Source organism: Cetorhinus maximus, chromosome 24 (assembly GCF_964194155.1).
Source record: "Cetorhinus maximus chromosome 24, sCetMax3.hap1.1, whole genome shotgun sequence".
NCBI classification, from domain to species: domain Eukaryota; kingdom Metazoa; phylum Chordata; class Chondrichthyes; order Lamniformes; family Cetorhinidae; genus Cetorhinus; species Cetorhinus maximus.
In genome coordinates, this window is record NC_135902.1 from 18,384,096 (window position 1) to 18,402,416 (window position 18,321).

Below are 18,321 nucleotides of genomic sequence, written 5' to 3' on the forward strand. Positions count from 1 at the left end.
CAATTATTCCATTCAACGTTATCTCTCAATCTATATACCAACCACTCCAAACCCTTGATTAGATTCTAGCGTGTAACTCATTCCCACGTATGCATTATTCAATATAAATATATATATAAACCGCCAGAATCCTAGTGACTGGCTTTGTTGACGTCCAGGGAGGAAACTGCCCACCCATTATGCAGCAACAATGTGAGTAACACCAGAATAGACAAGGGAAGGAAACAAAGAATCTTACTGAATGTTCTCTAAGAAGCACATCAGGCAATGAATTCCCAGCACCGTAGGCTGAATCTTGCTTAGTGGGGCATCTCATGTGTCTAGTTAGACATTTTTTATGCATCCTTCAGCTCAAAATTCTTTTGCACTATAACTTACTGTAAGTGTGAGTTGATATTGGTGTGTGGAGGGCAACAGGGATCTCAAGACCAGTAGTGTATCTGCTTAACCAATGAAATTTAAGAATCGAAAATGACACAGGAATGACTGAGATGGCGGTTGAATTAATTAAATCAGGTGCAGAAAGAGAAATAAAGAGAGGGAAAAAGGATTTGATTGAGAGGAGATGGAAAGGAAGATAAATCACATTTTTAATATCTCCAATAACAAATTGCCACTTGAAGGAATGAGACTCCTGTTTAAATTCCTTCCCACTTCCTGTGGAAGTACATGAGATGCAGCACCTGCCCTTTTCCCTTCTCCCTTCCCAGGGCCCCAAACACTCCTTTCAGGTGGAGTTCTATCAATTTAGTATACTGTATTTGCTGCTCACAATGTGTCCTCTGATGTGGAGGGAGACCAAACGCAGATTAGGAGAATGCTTTGCGGAACACCTCCATTCAGTCTGCAAACGTGACCCTGAATTTCCAGCCTATCATTTTAATTCTCCATCCCACTCCCACCTCTCTGTACTTGGTATCCTGGATTGTTCCAATTATGCACAACATAAACTCAAGGACTGACACCTCCATCTTTTGGCACTTTACAGCCTTTGGACTTAGCGCTGAATCTAACAATTTCAGATCATAACCTCTGCCTCATTTTCTCAGACAGCAGCTAGTGCCGATGATGGCGCTATTCCCATTTACACCTCTTGACCGTCTTTTGATTATTTATTTCATTACCATCTCCTTTTGCCTTACACCATCATCCCATTTGCCTTCTCATCTCCTGCCTTCCACCCATTCAACGAACTTTCCATTTTTCTTTCCTCCTCCAGCCCAGCTTCTGGACTTGCTTAGAACCTGTTACATCTCTAGCCATGTTCAATTCTGATGAGAGATCATCGACCTGAAAAATTAACTATGTTTCTGTTGTCACAGATGCTGCCTGGCCTGCTGAATATTTCCAGCATTTCTTGTTTATATTCCAGTTCCGGTTGTTCAATTTCTGGGGCGAAAGATTGATTGGCATTGTTCTAACAATTATCATGTTGTTAAAAGGGTACTTAGGATATTATTTGACAGACTTTAGTTCTTCAAAATAACAGAGGCTATGGGTGAGATACTGTCTGTGAGTGGCAAATAACTGACATCAAGCAGCAAATTCCAGACCTTCACTAACCTCAGCATACCTTGTAATCCCCCGAATTTGTTAGCCAATTTGCACATTAATAATGGCACACGTTAACCCACTATTATTTTTCCCATGTGGCCTGGCTCAGTGTTTTAATGCTTACAATGTAACCTCCTGCCACTAGCAGGCTAGCTGCTAAAGTGTCTCTCTCCCCTGAAGGTGCTCACCGATATGGGGCTATAGTTTCCTTGGCTATCTCACACAAGTAGTCTTCTAGAGTAAGCCTGAATAGTGGGTGCTAGCAGGCCTTTCAACCACATGGGGGTTTTCAGGGCTTGACCCAACCCCAAACTGCCCTAATGTGCATACACATCCACTTGCCAGCAAGGCTCACTGGACTTCAATCAGGTGCAGGATTTAATTTCCAATCCTAATCCAGGAGTGCTGGCCATTGTTAAATGTTTGTACCCTCATCCTGACTGAGAAGTTGGAGTGTCCCTCCAGGGTGCAGGCCTGGGCAAATAGCATGGAGACCTTGAGTTGTCCAAGCATCAAAAGAAATGACCAGGTGGCAGAAGAGAGAGCCTGGCCAACGCTATTCATCTCTGTCATAGGGACTGCCACTCACAAATTAGCCTCTACAGGCAAAACAGACAATGCTCAATACAGAACTGGCGTACGCCCTGGGTATAGTCCATCGTCTCCCAAGACAGAGGGATGACCAACATCCTGACTGAGATCCGCATGGATTGTGAAATCAGACCTAGGATTCCCTCCCACATTTTTAAAAATAAATTGTGAAGTCAAGATGCATGCCCATAACAGAACACCAAGGTTGAATAAAAGGCTCACATCAATTATCCTGTAGAGTGGTATTCTGATTTCATGGGCCTTATGGAGGAGGTAGTAGGCACAGATTTGGTTTTCCCAACAGAGAGAGTGGGACTAACTATACATGAACTGTATTCATTTAATGGGCTATGTCCCAGGGAATTGGAGGTTGTGCTTGGAGATGTCCCATTCTCTCCTGGCCATCCTTCCACTTATCATTCTTCGTAAACTCAGTAATGCAGTGCTGCCGGAGCACACCGACAAGCCGCTCTGGCAGCTTTGGCAAGTGGCTTATATTTGAAAAATGCTGTAAAGTTGCTTGTTCAATCACAGGCTGATTCTTCCCTACATCACCTATCAGCAGCAAATGCAGAGAGAAAACAGTCTGTGATTGGATGAGCAAAGAGCGGGAAGTGAGTTTTGAAGGCAAGTTCTAGGGGTCAAGGCAGCCGGCCCAGATGAGGCAGCCGAACTGAGGCGGCGGGGCACAGGTGAGGCAGCCCAAGCAGCGAGGCCCGCTAGCGCCTGAGTGACTGAGTGACTGGAGTCAGAGAGAGAGAGTGTTAGAGGGTGGGGGAAAAGCGAGTGCAAGGGGGTGGGGGGAGAGTAATTGTGAGGTGGTGGGGGGTGTGTGTGCGGGGGAGTGAGATTCACATTAATTCCTTGGCTGTTATGGCCTGGGGATGTGAAATGCGGTATAATCTTTGTATTCCCTATTGGCAGCATTACATGGAACTTACAGCACAGAAACAGGCCATTTGGCCCACCACATCTATGTTGGTGTTTGTGCTCACACAAGCCACGGCCCACCCTTCTTGATCACAATATCAGGGTAACCTTCAGCTTCTTTCTTCGTCATTTCCTCCTCAATTTCTTTGAATGTATCTATACAACAAGCATAGAATGATTGCAGTACAGGAGGCCATTCAACACATTGTGGCAGTACTCTGCAACAGGAAAGACAACTCAGCTGGTCCCACTCCTCCACCTTTCCCTGTAAAATCTTCTCTTCAGATAATTATCCAGCTCCCTTTTGTAAACCGCAATCAAATCTGACTCCACCACACGCTCAGGCAGCGGCGTATTCCAGATCCAAAGCACCTGTTGCATAAAGAAGTTTTTCCTCATGTCACCTCTGGTTCTTTTGTTAATCACCTTTGGGTTCTCGACCTACTGCTGATGGGAGCAGTTCCTCCCCATTTACGCTATCCAGACTACCCATGATTTTGAACACATCTAACAAATTTCCTCTCAACCTTCTCTTCTCCAAGGAGAACAGCCCCAGCTTCGCCAATTTACCCATATAACTGAAGTCTCTCATCCTTGGAACCATTCCTGTAAATCTTTTCTGCACTCTTACTAAAATCTTCACATGCTTCACGTTGAGGTTGAACCTGTGTTTTATGAATATTCATAACTTATTTGCTTTTGTACTCTGTGCCCCTCTTTAAAACCCAGGATTCTGTATAATTTATTAACTACTTTCTCAACCTGCCCTCCACCTCTAATGACTTATGCACATATACACCCAGGTCCCACTGCTCCTGCATTTCCTTTAGAATTGTACCCTTTATTTTATGTCACCTCTCCTTATTCTTCTGACCAAAATGTATCACTTCACACTTCTCTACATTAAATTTCATCTGCCACGTTTCTGCCCAATACACCAACCTGTTTATATCCTCTTGAAGTCCATCACTATCCTCCTCACAGTTCACAATACTTCCAAGTCTTGCATCATCTTCAAATTTTGAAATTTCACCCTGTATATCCAGGTCCAGGCTATTAATATAAATCAAGAAAAGCAGTGGCCCCACTATATACCATCCCCAGTCAGAAGTAAAGCTTTCTGTAATTCATGTTTCTAATCAGCTTGAATTAAACTAACCTGCTGAATAATGAAATTCTTGCTATGCTAAAGACTAATGATTCAAAATACCACACGGTTCAAAATAAAATGCCTACTGACACTAATATTTTTCATTTAAAAAGCAGTTTTACTGGCGTTTAGAGACTCAAATGATTAATACATAGGAAAACAACATAATAGAAGACTTAGAAATGATATGGCCAACACATTTTCTTAGAGATCCTGCACCTCAAAATTTGCCACTAAACCACTACATAACCGTAGTCATCTAAAACTCTGCTGCCTGTACGCTAACTCATACCAAACCCCACACACCTAGCATTGTGCCTCAGGGCTGTGCAAGCATAGTAAGTAGAATGACAAATTAGATCCAGGTCTATTAATCTAACAACAAAAGAAGGTAAACTAAGGGAATCTATTCTAAAATACATCAATAACTTGATTAGGAAGAGCAAGCATGAATTTAGAAGAATGTCATGTCAAACAAAGCTCTAAAACTTATTTGAGAACATAAAGTTGAACGTGGCACTCCATTTGGCTTATCTGGATTTGTGGAAAGCTTTTGATAAAGTTCCACAGGAGAGACTTTACAAACTAAAGCTAAAAGTGCAATAAATCCAGATGGAACAAGACACTGCATAGCAGACTAGCTAAAAACAGGGGAAGGTGCACATGCAACCTTTCTGATTGTAACTTCATCAAAAAAAATGCACAAGTCCAAAACAGAGGAGATATTATTGCACCAACCTCCCAGCACAATTATTGATAAAAAGGAATATTACCACCAGTGATTGAGGAAGAAGGAACAGCAGATGGAGAGACGGGAAGGCATATTACAGCAAAGACCCAGAGGAGATCATGCTTGAGCCCCTGCCGTTTCTAATCTATATTAACAGGCCAAATGCAAAGTAAATATAAGCTTATTAAACTCAATCAGAGAGGGTAGTAGAGATAAAGAATGTAGCAGGAGATCTGAAGAAGGATTCAAAATCAATTATGCAATTGGCGAAACAATTGATGAATTAAATAAATCAACACTGGGAATTGGAAAGCATTACACCTTTGTTGGAAAAATTGGCATCTGAAGTAAGCAAAGGATAGGATTGAATTGGCAAAGTGTGATTTAGAAAGGCAACTAAAAGCAATTGTAGCTGCCTGTAATTCAATGGCTAGACAACATGGCAAAGCTATTTAAAATGCTAATAGAATGCTGAGACATACTGACAGAACAGCAGAGTACAAATTGTTTTTCAGGTTTATTTTTCTTTACTGTGCACTGGTTAGAACTCATTTGGAGCACTGTGCTCAGGTTTGAACACTAGGCCGGAATCTGGCAGCTTCCCGTGGTGGATGCGGCGAGCCATTCAAACTTCCGTTCACTTCGGCAGGACCGGAAGATTCTGCCGGTGGCAGGGGCCAGAAAATTCCGCCCATAGAACGATGGAGGGTGCAGTGAGGAGTAGCAAGACTGATCCTCACATATAAAGTGAGGAAAGTTAATCTCAAGGTCTATGATCAGTGGAGTGGAGATTTGAGAGGGCATTTCAGTGACTAGTGACATTATAGATGCTTCAATCTCTCATGGTGTAGCTCTTACAGCGTCAAGACCAAATGTAGTGTTCACCGTGGTCAGCAGGTTGTGGGTTCAGGTCACCTTTACCTTCTATTGTTAGATTAATAGACCTGGATCTAATTTGTCATGCTATTTACTATGGCTTGCACAGCCCTGAGGACCCTCACCATTGCTCAATGCTTACTTCAATGATTGCTATTACCCTGTAAATTTCCTCACTCAGTTCCTTCAGCAACTTGAGGACAGTCCCACCTAGTCCAGGAGATTTGTCGAGCTTGAGGCTTGTCTGTTTGTTCAGCCTCTCATCCATACGGACTTCAGAATCATAGAACCATAGAACACTACAGCACAGAAAAACAGGCCATTCGGCCCTTCTAGTCTGTGCCGAAATATTATTCCGCTAGTCCCATTGACCTGCACCTAGTCCATAACCCCCCAGACTTCTCCCATCCATGATAGAAAGAATCCTTCAAGAAACTGGAGCAAATCTGCTCCTAGCTGCGTTCCCATGCTATTGGACTGCCCGTGGGTGGCCAACACAGGAAAATAGAGCGGAGGTGGAGCCTGACTAAATTTCCATCTTTGGCGGATGGGAGGCAGGTTCCATTTGAGATGTGCCATCCTACCTGCACAATTTTTCCTCGTTCACTGTATCCATATGATCCCTTATCTTGAGACCAGGATAATCAATACAAGCTTTAACACAAGAACATGAGAAATAAGGAGCAGGAGTAGATCATACAGCTGACTGAGCCTGCTCTGCCATTCAACGTGATCATCGCTGATCTTGGGCTTCAATTTCCTGGTAGACCAAAAATCTGACCATCTCAGTATTAAATATATTCAATGATGGTGCATTCACAACCCTCTGGGGCAGAGAATTCCAAATATTCACAATTTTCCCCTCATCTCAGTCCTAAATGAGCAGCCCCTTATTCTGAGACTGTGCCCCTAAGTTCTAGATCCTAGATTCTCAGCCAGAGGAAACAACATCTCAATATCGACCCTGTCAAGCCTCTTAATAATTGAATATTTCAACGCGATCACCCCTCATTCTTCTAAGGTCCATGGAATATAGATCCTAGGGAGTGGGCGGGAAAGTAGAGTTGAAGCCCACGATCAGCCATGATCATATTGAATGGCGGAGCAGGCTTGACAGACTATTTGGTCTACTCCTTCTATTTCTTGTGGTTTCTGTGTTCAATTGAATCAGCCTCTCATCATAGGACAATCCTCTCATCTCAGCAACCAATCTAGTGAATCTTCACTGTATCGCCTCCAATGCAAGTCTATTCTTCCTTAAATATAGAGACCAAAATGGCACACAGTATTCCAGGTGTGGTCTCAGAAAAGCCCTGTACAATAATAGCAAGACTTCTTTATTCTTGTGCTCGAATCCCCTCGTAATAAAGCCAACATGCCATTTGTCTTCCTAATTTCTTGCCACCTGCATGCTAAGGTAAGGGGCAGGAGGTTTAGAGGGGATGTGAGGAAGAATTTTTTCGCCCAGAAGGTGGTGGGAATCTGGAACTCACTGCCTGAAAGGGTGGTAGAAGCAGAAATCCTCATAACATTTAAGAAGTTTTTGGATGTGCACTTGCGATGCCATGGCATACAAGGCTATGGGCCTAGTGCTGAAAAATGGGATTAGAATAGTTAGGTACTTGTTTGACCGGTGCAGACTCGATGGGCCGAAGAGCCTTTTTCTGTGCTGTAGACCTCTATGACGCTAACTATGACTCTAACACCTATCATCCCTATGCTTGCTGACCTACATTAGTTACCAGTCCACAAACGTCTTTTAAAAGTTCCTCTTCCTCGTGTTCAAATCCCTCCCTGGCTTTGTCCTGTGGTTCTAACTTTCTGTTTGCCAAGTTCATTATGGTAACACATTGCAGACGCCCTGTCCCTTACTGCCTGGATTCATGAGCAGAGAGATTATACAACAGCAACTGCTTTTGGGTGAGGATTATCTGAATTCATACGCAGTGGGCAAAGTTCTCACACTTCTGAGATTTCATTCTATTGTTTGCAGTAAGCAGTCAATTCACTAACGCACATTTTTCGGAGCATCATGAATTGCTGTTGTGCTTGACTGGTTTCTCAGTACTACTGAAAGACTATTAATTGGACAGGCTTCTATGAAACCATGTGGAGATCCTGAAGACCAGTTAGCCTCATCTGCAGGGCTTTCAAATAGCACTCTGAACAACTTGCATGCATATAGTGCCTTAAGGGAACATGATAGTGTAATGGTATTGCTGCTGGACTAGTAATCCAGAGACGAGGGTAATGCTCTGGGGATTTGGGTTTGAATCCCACCATGACAGATGGTGGAATTTGAATTCAATAAAAATCAGAAATTAAAAGTCTCATGATGATCTTTGAACCAGTGTTGATTGTTGTTGCAAAAACCCGTCTGGTTCACTTTTAGGGAAGGAAATCGGCCATCCTGATCAGCCTACATGTGACTCCAGATCCACAGCAATGCAGTTGACTCTTAGATGCCCTCTGAAATGGCCTGATTACCACATGCTGCCCTCCCTCAGTTGATGATTCAGTGCTCCCCCATGTTGAACACCACTTGGAGGAAGCAGAGGGTGACAAGGATGCATAATGTACTATGGCTGGGGGACTTCAATGTGCATCTCCAAGAGTTGCTCAGTGGCTACCACTACTGACCGAGCTGGCCGAGTCCTAAATGACATCTTCAGAGCATGCTGCAGCAGTAGAGGCTACAAGGGAAGGGAATCACTGGTAAGTAGGGGGGTAAGGTATTTACTACTTTAATCACTTATAGATTAAGGTCTTTTTGTGGTTTACAGTTTGCATATTCTATAGTAACGAAGATCAGGAAAGAAGGGCCTGAGAGTAATTGACTTAAAAGGTTTAATTTAAAGGGACAAGTCATGGCAGGAGCGCTCAAAGCCATGGTGTGCTCCATGTGGGAAGCTGGGGACATTTCCAGTGCCCGGGACCAGCACGTGTGCAGGAATTGTATCCAGCTGCAGCTCCTGGAAGCTCAGGTTTCCGAGCTGGAACGGCGGCTGGGGACACTGTGGAGCATCCACGAGTCTGAGAGCATCATGGATAGCACGTTTAGAGAGGTGGTCACACTGCAGTTGAAGGGAGGAAGGGAATGGGTGACCACCAGGCAGTCCAAGAGAAACAGGCAGGTAGTTCAGGAGTCCCCTAGGGTCCCGCTCTCAAATCAGTATTCCATTTTGGAGGTTGATGAGGGTGCTGGTTCCTCCAGGGAGTGCGGACAGAGCCAAGCTTCTGGCACCACAAGCAGCCTCTCTGTACAGGAGGGGAGGAAGGGAGGAAGAGCAATAGTAATAGGGGATTCTATAGTCAGGGGAACTGATAGGCACTACTGTGGCCGTCAACGTGACTCCAGGATGGTATGTTGCCTCCCTGGTGCCAGGGTCTGGGGTGCCACTGAACGGCTGCAGGGCATCCTGAAGGGGGAGGGTGATAAGCAGAGGTCATGGTACATGTTGGTACCAATGACATAGGTAGAAAGAGGGATGAGGTCTTGCATCAAGAATTCAGGGAGTTAGGCAGTAGACTAAAATGCAAGACCTCTCAGGTTGTAATCTCTGGATTACTCCCAGTGTCACATGCTAGCGAGCTCAGAAATAGGAGAATAGCGCAGATGAAAACGTGGCTTAAGAGTTGGTGCAGGAGGGAGGGTTTTAGATTTCCAGATCACTGGGACCGTTTCTGGGGAAGGTGGGACCTGTACAAGCAGGATGGTCGACATCTGAACCAGAGCGGGACTAACATCCTTGCGGGCGGGTTTGCTCGTGCTGTTGGGAAGAGTTTAAACTAATTCAGCAGGGGGAGGGGACACAGAACGTTAGCAGAATAGGGACACATCATAATATAGTAAATTAATCAAGTCAGAGGAAGTACAGCTGCATTAAGTTTCAAGGGAGTAAGGCAAGGCTGGATGGCCTCTACTTTAATGCCAGGAGTATTACAGGTAAAATGGATGAGTTAAGGGTGAGGATTGACACGTGGAATTGTGATATAGTAGCCATCACTGTGACGTGGTTGAGGGAAGGGCAGGATTGGCAGCTCAACATTCCGGGATATAGAATCTTCAGGCGAGACAGGGGAGGGGATAAAAGAGGAAGCATTGCATTATTCGTGACTCCTATTATAGGAGTCAGTTACTGCAGTGAGGAGAGATGATACCTTGGAGGGGGCATCGAATGAAGCTTTGTGGGTAGAGTTTAGGAATAAAGAGGCAGCCATACTGTTAGGTGTTTATTATAGACCCCCAGATAGTCAGTGGGAAACTGAGGAGCAAATATGTGCACAATTTGTGGAGGTGTGTAAAAACAATAACAATAGGGTAATTATATTAGGTGATTTCAACTTTCCCAACGTTAATTGGGATAGACATAGTGTTAAGGGCTTGGATGGAGTGGATTTCTTGAAATGTGTACAGGAGAACTTTTTAGGTCAATATGTAGAGGGTCCAACAAGGGACGGCGCAGTGCTGGACCTAATTCTGGGGAACGAAGCCGGACAGGTGGCTGAGGTGGTGGTGGGCGAGCATTTTAGCGATAGTGACCACAACATGGTACAGTTTAAGTTTGTTACGGACAAAGAAAATGACAAGTTGCAAAAAAATGTTTTGGATTGGGGGAGAGTGGATTTTAGTAAAATAAGGCAGGATCTGGCCAAGGCAGACTGGGAACAGTTACTTGTGGGGAAATCTACAGAGGGACAGTGGGGGATGTTCAAAAAGGAAATGGGAAGGGTACAGGCTCAACATGTTCTTCTAGGAAGGAGTAGCAAGCCCAGGGAACCATGGATGACCAGAGGTATTCAGGTTACGATGAGAAGGAACAGAGAGGCTTTTAGCAGGTACAAGGGAAGCAAATCAGCAGAGGCATTAGTGGTGTACAGAAAGTGCAGGGTGGAGCTTAAGAAAGCAATTAGGAGAGCAAAGAGGATATGAGAAAGCTCTGGCTGGTAAAAGTAGGGAAAATCCCAAGATATTCCATAAGTATATCAATGGGAAGAGGATAACCAGGGAAAGAGCCCATTAGGCACCAAGGGGGCAATCTATGGGTGGAACCAGAGGACATCGCTAGAGTGTTGAATGAATACTTCATATCCGTCTTCACCCAAGAGAATGAGAATGAAGGTATCGAACTCGGGGAGAGAGACTGCGAGGTTCTTAAGCAAATTGATATAGGGAGTGACAAGGTATTGGAGGTGTTGGCAGGCTTAAAAGTGGACAAATCTCCAGGTCCAGATGATTTGTGTCCCAGACTACTGAGGGAGGCAAGGGAGGAGATCACATGGGCTCTGACCCTAATTTTTAATTCCTCTCTGGCCACGGGGGAGGTGCCAGAGGGCTGGAGAACAGCTAACGTGGTTCCGCTATTTAAGAAAGGTTGTAGAGATAAGCCAGGGAACTGCAGACCAGAGTCTCACGTCAGTGGTAGGGAAACTATTGGAGAAAGTTCTGAAGGAGAGTATCTATCTCCACTTGGAGAGGCAAGGGATAGTCAGCATGGCTTTGTCAGAGGGAGGTCATGCCTAACAAACTTGATTGAATTTTTGAGGAGGTGACCAGGTGTGTAGATGAAGGTAGTGCAGTTGATGTAGTTTATATGGATTTCAGTAAAGCCTTTGACAAGGTCCCACATGGGAGACATATAAAGAAGGCAAATGCACATTGGATACAGGGTAATTTGATAAGGTGGATTCAAAATTGGTTTAGTTGTAGGAGGCAGAGGGTGATGTCAGAAGGATGCTTTAGTGACTGGAAGCCAGTGTCCAGTGGCATACCACAGGGATCTGTGCTGGGTCCCCTATTATTTGTCATTTATATAAACGACATAGATGACTATGTGGGAGGTAGGATTAGTAAATTTGCGGATGACACAAAGATTGGCTGGGTGGTTAACAGTGAGGTTGAGTGTCTTGGGCTACAGGAAGATATAGATGGGATGGTCAAATGGGCAGATAAGTGGCAGATGGAATTTAACCCTGAAAAGTGTGAAGTGATACACTTTGGAAGGAGTCATTTGACAAGGAAATATTCAATGAACAGCAGGGCACTAGGAAGTTCTGAGGAACAAAGGGACCTTGGCGTGTGTATCCATAGATCTCTGAAGGCAGAGGGGCATGTTAGTGGGATGGTGAAAAAGGCATATGGGATACTTGCCTTTATCAATCGAGGCATAGATTACAAAAGTAGGGAGGTCATGTTGGAGTTGTATAGAACCTTAGTGAGGCCACAGCTGGAGTAGTGTGTGCAGTTCTGGTCGCCACATTATAGGAAGGATGTGATTGCACTGGAGGGGGTGCAGAGGAGATTCACCAGGATGTTGCCTGGGATGAAACATTTATGAAGAGAGGTTGGATAGACTTGGTTTGTTTTAGTTGGAGCAGAGAAGACTGAGGGGCGACCTGATTGAGGTGTACAAGATTATGAGGGGCATGGACAGGGTGGATAGGGAGCAGCTGTTCCCTTAGTTGAAGGGTCAGTTACAAGGGGGCATAAATTCAAGGTGAGGGGCAGGAGGTTTAGGGGGGATATGAGGAAAAACCTTTTTACCCAGAGGGTGGTGACGGTCTGGAATGCACTGACTGGGAGGTTGGTGGAGGCAGGTTGCCTCACACCCTTTAAAAAGTACCTGGATGAGCACTTGGCACATCATAACATTCAAGGCTATGGGCCGAGTGCTAGTAAATGGGATTAGGTAAGTAGGTCAGGTGTTTTTCACGTAGCAGTGTAGACTCCATGGGCCGAAGGGCCTCATCTGCACTGTGATTCTGTGACATAGCTGCTAGACTGGCTCTGCGGCAGGTTATGAGGGAACGAACAAGGGGGAAAAAACATACTTGACTTCATCCTCACCAACCAGCCTGCTGCAGATGCAACTGTCCATGACAGTATCGGTAGGAGTGACCACCGCACATTCTTTGTAGAGACGAAGTCCCGCCTTCACATTGAGGTTACCCTCCATCATGTTGTGTGGCACTACCACCGTGCTAAATGAAATAGATTTCAAACAGATCTAGCAACTCAAGACATGGCATCCATAAGGTGCTGTGGGCCATCAGCAGCAGCAGAATTGTACTCGAACACAATTGGTAACCTCACAGCCTGGCATATCTCCTACTCTACAATCAAGCCAGGGTTCAATGGAGTGCAGGAGGGCATGCCAGGAGCAGCACCAGGCATACCTAAAAATGAGCGTCAACCTAGTCAATCTACAACACAGGACTAACTGCATGCCAAACAGCACAAGCAGCAAGTGATAGACAGAGCTAAGCGATCCCACAAACAATGGATCAGATCTAAGCTCTGCAGTCCTGCCATAACTAGTCCTGAATGGTGGTGGACAATTAAACAACTCACTGGAGGAGGAGGCTCCACAAATATCCCCATCCTCAATGATGGAGGAGCCCAGCACATCAGTACAAAAGATATGGCTGAAGCATTCGCTACAATCTTCAGCCAGAAGTGCCGAGTGGATAATCTACCTTGGCCTCCTCTGGAGGTTCTCAGCGACACAGATGCCAGCCTTTGGCCAATTTGATTCACTCCACGTGATAAAGAAACTGCTGAAAGCAGTCATGAAGTCAGAAGTGAGGATGTTCGCTGATGATTGCACAATGTTCAGCACCATTCGCGACTCCTCAGATACTGGAGCAGTCCATGTGCAAATGCAGCAAGACCTGGACAATGTCCAGGCTCGGGCTGACAAGTGGCAAGTAACATTCACACCACACAAGTGTCAGGCAATGACCATCTCCAACAAGAGAGAATCCAATCATCGCCTCTTGATGTTCAATGGCATTACCATCACTGAATCCCGCTTATCAACATCATGGGGGTTACCATTGACCAGAAACTGAACTGGACTAGCCATATAAATACATGGCTACAAAGGCAGGTCAGAGGATAGGAGTTGTGCATCGTGTAACTCACCCCCTGACTCCCCATAGCCTGCCCATCATCTACAAGGCACAAGTCAGGAGTGGGATGGAATACTCCCCACTTGCCTGGATGAGTGCAGCTCCCACAGCACTCAAGAAGCTTAACAGCATCCAGGACAAAGCAGCCCGCTTGATTGGCACCACATCCACAACATTCACTCCGTCCACCACTGACGCACAGTAGCAGCAGTGTGCACCATCTATAACATGCACTGCAGGAATTCACCAAGGCTCTTTTGACAACATCTTCCAAACCCACTACCATCTAGAAGGACAAAGGCAGCAGATAGTTGAGAATACCACCACCTGGAAGTTCCCCTCCAAGTCACTCACCATCCTGACTTGGAAATATATCACCGTTCCTTCACTGTCGCTGGGTCAAAATCCTGGAACACTCACAGTGTGGGTGTATCTACACCACATGGGCTGCAGCAGTTCAAGTAGGCAGCTCACTACCACCTTCTCAAGGGCAACTAGGAATGGACAATAAATGCTGGCCCAGCCAGCGAAGCCCACATCCCGTGACTGAATAAAAAAAATGCAGTAAAAAAGGTTTCAAAGTATTTCACAAAAGCAACAAAATTTGACACTGAGCCATATTTCACAGAAGACTCACTTAGGTGACTCTTAGGATGAAGGGGTTGTCTTATGATGAAAGGTTGAGCAGGTTGGGCCTATACTCATTGGAGTTAAGAGAGTTAAGAGCTTATTAAAACATAAGATTGAGAGGATTTAACAGGGTGTTTGCTGGATGTTTCCACTTGTGGGGGAGCCTAGAAATAGGGGGCACAGTTTAAAAATACGTGGTCATCCCTTTATGAGGCGATGAGGAGCAATTTATTTTTCTCTTGGAGGTCTTTTAGTGTTTGGAATTATCTTTGTCAGAGGCTAGTGGAGGCTGGGTGCAAGGCCAAGTTTAGGCAGGTTTTTGATCAACACAAGCCAAAGGTAATGGAGGGCAGGCAGGAAAGTGGAATTAAGGTCACAATCAGATCAGCCATGACCTTAATGAATGGCAAAGCAGGCTCGAGGGGCCAATGGCCTACTCCTGCTCTTCGTTCTTATGAAATTATGAGGTATTAGGACGGGTGGTCAAAAGCTTGGTCAGTGAGGTTAGTTTTAAGGAATGTCAGAAAGTTGAAGGGTAGAGATTTAGTGAGGTAATTCCAGAGCTTAGGGCCTAGACAGTTTATGGAATAACGAACATCGAGGATTGCAACAGACCTGAATTGGAAGAGCGCAGATGGCTGCAGGGATGGATAGGGGAGCAGCAAGAGCATGGATTTCGAGAGTTTTAACATTGAAGCAGTCAGACTGGAAGCCAACATAGATCAGCAAGCAAAGGAGTAATGAGTGACAGCACCTCAGCCTGCCAAGTCAACCATTGTAAGTGATAATGGTTATGCATTCAGGCTTCCTATCCCAGTGCAGAGCAGGCTCGCTGTACAGCATTATTTATCATTAAGGGATCCATGCACCCCCCTAAACAAATCAAATCAATGAAACTTCTGAATCAGGATTCCGGGACTAACAAGGAAAACTGCCATGCTAATCAACTGGAGACAGAACACTACAAATATGCTATTTATTGCCATTGCAATTTGTCTTTACAAGTTACAAGCTTTGATCATAGTAAAATTCAAAAACAAAACCATGTAACATTATTAAATATCTCTAAACATTTTACACAATGTACATTTATAAAATGCCAGTGAATCACGTTTGTATATGTAGCTTTACTGCATATCGGGATGGGGGTCTCATCCATCATTACTCAATCAAAGCCTCGCTACCACCTCCAGGATATGGCTGGCACTTTCTATAATGAAAATCAAGTGTTGGGATGTGCAAGTTCAACTTAACGTGGATCATAAACCCTGTTGCTATTGGATTTGATGTGGCAGCATGCTGATTGCCAATCCTAATCGGAAAGGCTCTCTTTGGAAAACTATGGAGGAAAACAAGGAGTTAGGATACACTTTTGGTTTTAAAAAAACAATTTTGCATCAGATTGGCCTCGAAAAGGAAACTCCACCATAATTATAATTGGAGGGCAGCTTCAAGATTCAACTTTGAGTAGTGACATCAAATCAATGAACACACCTGGATTGGTAATAATTGGCTTGAAGGGGGGAGGTGCTGGTGGTCAGGAAGTAGGGCTAATCTTTTGGAAAAACCAATCAGGTTACATAGTCCCTGATCTGTACTTACCTTTCAGATTAATAAGAAATTTGGCTTAGTATTTACAAAGCAACAAACCCAGGTAGATGCTGCTATCCAACAGAATAAGCATTCCAATTAGATGGTGTAAAAGCTGTTGTTCAAACCTGACAACCCATCAAAAAGTTAGAAACGTGTTAGCGATATGCTGTTGCTAGCACTTCACACAATATTCACCCATCAATGATGCAAAAGCTCTGCCCAATCTTTAATCCATATTGACTCATTCAAATCTAAGTGGGCATTAAAAAATTGGAGATGAAAATCTGAACCAGTGCTGAGTTTCAGCACCCAAAATCTCCCAGGAAAGGTGCACTACCACATACCATGAGTCCACTGCATAATTTATTGCAACAACATCAGCACCAAGACATCATTCAACTAATTAGGTACATGTGAAGAGTAAAGACTTTGATTTAGGAGGGGGCAGAAGGAGGCAAGAGTCAACAATTCAGGGTAGGGTAATACAGAAATGAGTTAATATTTGTGAGAGAGATGAGAATTGTTTCACAACATGTATCCTTCACCACAGAATTTTACCCCAAATACTCAGAATGGGTCATCAGTGGTCCTTAGGCCAAGGCAACTAATAGCTAATGTTAAGGGTTCTGCAAAGTTTGACACGAAAAAGGAGGCCTGTAGTAGATAACCTTTCAACTTATAAGTATGGTGGAATTACCTGCAATGAGGTTTCAATGTTCCTTTATGCCCTACACCGATTTTTGTTCTTAAAATGGCACAAAATACTTTCAAATACTACTTTGCACTGTGATAGAACAGCACAACCTCACACCCTCTTGTGTGAAAAAATTCTAAACTTTTACAAAACTTGTTTTCATCACTAATTATGGTATTTTGATGTGCAAGCAGAGATATAACTTTAAAGAATGGGGCAGAAGTAGAGACCTCATTTCTTGACCATTGCTCTTTGTTGCGACCCTGCCAAAATATAAATACTCTTCAATTCCTTATTGCACTTTCTACAAGACAGGGAGATTAGCTGCTTAGAGGGGAGCACAGTACATTGCAAAGATAACATGACCCATCATGGAAAGGAAGGGTGAAGGTTGGTAATCATTATTGACCTCAGGGGCTGCCTATTCCAGCCGACGTCATAGGAATGTATGCAGATGTCAGACGCTGTGTTCTGATGGAGCAATAAACAGAAGTGGGGGGGCAGCGCAGGATGAAGTTTATCCCAAACTGCTCATGAAACTTCACATAACTAGCTTCAAAATGTCATCAACAGAAGTTGAAAACAGACTAAACAGATGTTGCAGTGACACAAACCATAGAAACAGAAATGTTATGGCGCAGAAAGAGACTATTCAGCCCATTGTGTCTGCGCCGGTCAAAAATAGAAAACAGAAACCAGTTGCTCATTTCATTCCCACTTTCCAGCACCTGGTCTGTAGCCTTGCAGGTTACAGCACTTCAGATGCAGATCCAGGTACCTTTTAAATGAGTTGAGCATTTCAGCCTCAACCACCAACTTAGGCAGTAAATTCCAGATGCCCACCACCCTCTGGTGAAAAAGTTTTTCCTCATGTTCTCATGTCTTAAACATAAAAACCTCTACCAACTAACATTTTATTGCATAGTTTAAAAACAAATTACTATAAGACACTAATTTGCAGGAGACATCAGGGAGGCACTTCAGTCAGATTACACTTATGGGGCATACCTTAATCTGCCGGCTGGTGTACCAGCTAAGAGTTCTTTCTGCTGGGACTGACACCAGACCCTATATCTCAGCTGGCCAACCCTCTCTGAACAAAAGGCTTCAGCTTACACCATTGAGACAGTGCGGCGAGATGTAGTGCTTCAGGAGGGTGCAAGCCTATTGGCGCCCACCACAAAGACAGCACCCTGTTGCCAGAATACAGAGATGCCCGGTTCAGTGCAGTAACCTCCTAAAGCTGGCAGTGTTAGTCTCAAGTGGGTTACTGGTAATGGCTGTACGACTCGCCATCTTTTCGAATAGGCAATATCTGTCAACTTACCTCCTCTCCCTATCACTACCCCCATATCATGGGGTAATTAGGGGCTTTCCATGACAGCAATTACATGTTTCAACTTCCTATCATTCTGCAGTGGTCCATGGAGGCATCTACACACTGCATTAAGGTCCGGCAAGGACTTTAGGCTTCTTGCCTCAAGTTACAGGACACGGGTCTGAAGCACTGGAAGATTTTCTGAAGTGATACCAGCACAAATTTGAACCCAAACAAAGCTTCTCACACATTTACAACATCTCAACAACTCGTGTGCGCTCAGAGGCCACCTTTGACCAAAGCAAAACACTGCCAGTTCAGATGGCTGAAGCCGCCACAAAATC